The sequence below is a fragment of the Leptonychotes weddellii genome, unplaced genomic scaffold (genome assembly GCF_054177405.1).
Source record: "Leptonychotes weddellii isolate Sample4059 unplaced genomic scaffold, ASM5417740v2 HiC_scaffold_13828, whole genome shotgun sequence".
NCBI lineage: Eukaryota > Metazoa > Chordata > Mammalia > Carnivora > Phocidae > Leptonychotes > Leptonychotes weddellii.
In genome coordinates this window covers 1,086-5,491 of record NW_027718373.1, presented here as the reverse complement: position 1 = coordinate 5,491, position 4,406 = coordinate 1,086, and the positions used below count along the sequence as shown (strand labels likewise).

At 40.4% G+C, this 4,406-nt stretch overlaps 1 long non-coding RNA gene across 1 annotated transcript; it reads left to right on the top strand.

Annotated features, from left to right (window-relative positions):
• Positions 1-6: 6 nt before the first annotated feature.
• On the top strand, positions 7-4,131 carry LOC145718312 (uncharacterized). Its single transcript, XR_014141716.1, has 2 exons — positions 7-1,135; positions 2,141-4,131. It is a non-coding gene; the product is annotated as an uncharacterized LOC145718312 (long non-coding RNA).
• Positions 4,132-4,406: the final 275 nt, after the last annotated feature.

Genomic DNA, 4,406 nt, shown 5'->3' with positions numbered 1-4,406 from the left:
AAAATCTTTAATTTAAAAAAAGAAAAGGGAAATCCATGTAGAAAGTTGGGTGAATCCTACTATTTATCTTGATACCATCAAGCATTTGTGTATCTGTTTTTCTTCATTCTGATTCCATGTCACAAATCAAACCTTTGAGTATGGTACGGCTTCTTACAGTGGATACAATTAGTTGCCCACCAAGCATCCATCCCATTCCGTATATACTGATTAGCATTGTATTGTAGTTTGGGTGGTATTACCATCCTTTAACTCCAGAGATCAACCATAAACCAATTCTCATAAACCCATACTCTTTGTCACAGTGATTGACTCAGGGATGGACACTGACCTAGGCCTAAACCAATCCTCTGGCTACAGTGATATTCATGGACAGGTATTTACCTAAGTTGGCCCAATCAAAATGAAGTCTAGGACCTTTGTTTGATAGCTGGAGAGAGAAGCCATCCTTCTTTTACTGAAGTTGAATTTTTAAAAATGTGCATACATCTTATTGCTGCAAGCAGCCATTTTGTAGCCATGAGAAGTAATCCTAGGAGGGTGCCAGTATGATGAAAAATAGAGCAAATAGATGGAAAGGAATTTAATCCTTGGTGATTAAACTGCTGGATCAAGCCTTACCTGGAACACTCCCTACCACAGTCCTTTTGAGTTCTCTTTATTGTTTAACCAAATTGGTTTTTTTTTTCTTTTTCTTGGGGGGTGGGGAGAGTGCTCGAGCGGGGAGCAGAAAGGGGCAGAGAGAGGGAGAGAGAGAACCCTAAGCAGGCTCCACACCCAGCGCAGAGCCCAATGCAGGGCTCAGTCTCACAACCTTGAGATCATGACCTGAGCTGAAACCAGTCAGATGCTCAACCAACTCAACCACCCAGGCACCCCACTATTACTTGTTTTTAGGTATATTTTAGTAGATTATTCATAAAGATCTCTGTACAGAGTCAGAAAGCAATGATTGAATGGACCTTATACATTCCCTTTGATATTAATTTCTCATTGTGAAAAAAAAATTGGCATTTCAGTTTGATATATTATTTTCTTTAGCTTGTTTCAGGTAAGATGTGGATTCATTCTCAGGATCCTGACAAATTTTAATTTCTGGCTTTGTCCTGCGAGGGACCACAGTAATACTGTCAAGGTAAGGAATATCATACTAAGGAGGTGTCGAGAAGACCTTAGTAACCATGCGTGGTCTGCCTCAAAAGCTCTCCTCGAACTTGAGCTTGCATTTCATCTCTTTGAACTTCTGTAGCCATTGGAAATTCTTCTGAATATCAGGGATTGCTCTAAATTAGCAGCCAGTGCTAGCTGCACTGTTGGGTACCTGGTCTCTGACACTTTGCCTCCCAATCCTGGGAGCCTCTCACCTTAGGTCCTTAGATGGCATTCTCTGCTTAGCAAAGGGTAGCCAAGTCTTCTTTCTACAAAGGTGTGGGCCCTTTGCATGTGGCCATGATGGATGTGATAACATCTAGCACAGTGCCTAGTATATAGTGCATTGACTCTCAATCTGAGGGGCCCCTCTACTTCTGTCATTGGCTACCCTGATAAGGTTGGAAGATACCAAGTTCAGTGAAGGTTCAGACTTTTTCCCCATATTGTTAGACACTCTTCTCAGTTATCTACAGGTACTAGATGAGAATTTTTTTATGGGAAATTGTGTCTTCTCAGTGTTTCCCTCCTTCCTCCTTCCCCTAAAGAGATCTGTGCATCATTTCTTCTTTTGCTGGCCCTGGGTAAAAATATATTACACACAGAATAGTAGCAACACGTTAACAGTGGGGTTGTTTCCACGTGGTGTGCTCGTGAAGCATTTCTTTCTAAAGGGATTCAAGATACCAAAAAAAAAAAAAAAAGTGCTAATAAAGACTGCAATTTTACCAAAAACCTGAGCGTTTATTGCTTTTAATTTTACTCTAGAAGTTGAGGACTCCTTGAATGAAGGGAGAGTTGTGAATGAAATTCTGTTCAGCCTTCTTTTAGAAATATCCATGGACACCTACTCCATCAGTTGTGGCTAAATGCAGAGCTATTCACCCTTTCAGTATCAAGACAAGATGCACTTCGAATTTAAGTCCATAAACATTTAAACTCAGTCACTCTAAACCTAGTGTGGCCCTGACTTGTATTTTCTCATTTCCAGTGACGGGACCATTTTTTAAAAGAGCCTGCTGAGTGAACTGGTTGAATGGAGTGCCATGAAGGTCTTTAATAAATTATAGGTGGATTTATGGGTTCTGCTCGGGGCCAAGGTAGGTTGGCTGAGTTGAAATGAAATGAGACATATTCATTCAGAAGGTCCAGTGGGTCCTCAGTATTAAGGAAAGAAGATTCATGAACAGATGCTATGTTTTTCACCTCATAGGCTTCCTATTCTACATGGACAATTGTCTCTAGGATTGAATAATCCCATCACATGAATGGGACACATTGTCTAGTTGGTTACTTAGGACAATTTCTTCAGAGTAACCCAAACTTACCTTATGTAAAATCATAGGCATGAGCAAACTCTCAAAACCAACCCCATGGTTAAAACAGGAAAGCCTCAAAGCAATCCAAGATGGATGGGCCTCGTTTGTATTCTTATCATCTCTAAGAACAGGTATGTCACAACCTCTCTTGTGACTGGTGTTTCCCAGCCTGGATTACATTTCTACCTCCCATGCTCTCATTAGGAGGAAGAGATGACCATAGATGACGGGTGAAAGCTTCTGCTGAGCTCGGCCACTTGTAGGGATGTTGTTGACTTTGTCAGTCCATTGTGACTTTCCATACACATTTATAAGTGAACCTCCTGTGAACTGTGCTCCCGAGAAAAGTGTGAAGATGAGAAGGAGTGAGAATCTAAATTCGACAACAGTGTTTCCCTAAACCGGGGCCAGAGTGTTGGCAGAAGCTGTGATGTTTGGCAATTATTGCTGAAATAACTGGGATTCTTGAAGGAGTGTTCAGGAATCCTGAAGATTATGGATGTTGAATATGTATATTGAAAGGGAGAGAGCTGTCCTATCTCCCGCTGAAAGCAGTTACATGGGCCTAATTCCTCCCTGAGCACTAATGATGTGCATCGGGCCTCCCCTTTCCTTGACATGAGTTTCTCTTCAACTCTCTCTTTGGGATGGTTGATAATTAACATGGGGGTTTGCTATCTGCCTTCATTGAACTTGTGTGGTCATTTTATGCTGCTCAGCCCAGCGATCTAGCTAGTGACATCATTGGGCTAATGACTAATGTGCCTGAAGCAAAACAAGGACAATTCTATCTAAAAGAAAATTTTCTTCCCTTATTTTCCTCTTCCAGAGGATCATTGGGATGGCTAGAATTTATATGTTGTGCATGCAGTAGAAGAGCTTCTGGTAGATAGTGCAAAGGACAAGGAAAAAAATAAAGAAGGGAAGATAATGAGCAAACTCCTCTTTGTTGGAAAAAATATTTGCTGTTTTTCTGCCTCCGAAGTTTTCTGTAACGTTTCCTAGAATGTTAACCTAGAAGCTCGAGTGCTTTCTGCTGGGTTTCTTTGAAGGTCCTACTCTGTGGAGAAAGGCCAACAAAAGAGCACTTCCTGATGCAGGGGATGGAACCATCTCTCTTTGCTCTAGAATCAAGTTGTAACACGAGTCTGGACATTTGTCAGGGGGTGTCTTGACACTGGAAGAATAGGCAAGTAAGAAAGAAATGGAATTAGTGATTGAAGCGCATTGATATTGTTGGGATCTTGATACACATTGCCAGTTTGCACCCGAGAGAGGTTATACCAGTTATCCACACGCTAGCTCTGTCAGAGCATGCTCACCACCAGTATTGTTACCTTTCACATCTTTACAAATGTGATAGACTGAAAAAGACATTGAGCCAGACTCAAAAGGCAGCTTACTGTATGGTTCTATTTCCGTGACATCCCAGAGAAGGAAAAACTATCAGGGAAAAAAGTTGGATTGGGGTTTGGGTATGAGAAGGATTGACAGGAGAGAGATCTGAGGGAATTTCTTAGGGCTGATGGAAATGTTCTATATCTCGATTTTGCTGGTGCTTTCACGACTACACATTTGTCAAAACTCACTGAACTATACATTTGAAAAGGGTGAATTTTACTGTACATAAATTATACTTCAATAAACCTGACTTTAAAAATGACATTGCCTTGTGGTTTTAAGTCACAGTTCTTTTGCAGTGAAATTGAACAGCTTTATATTTATTTGCCATTTGTATTCCTTCTTTGGAGAATTGTCTTTTCATCCCATTGCAGAATTGTCTACGGACTCTGAGCCTTTTTTCTATTAATCGGGGTGATCTTTTAATATCGTCTGTCAAACTTGTTAAAAATATTTTTTTAATTTCTTTTTTCACTTTATTTGGACTATTTTACGTCTTTATTTGATCTAGCCAAATTTATTGACTTTTACTCTAAT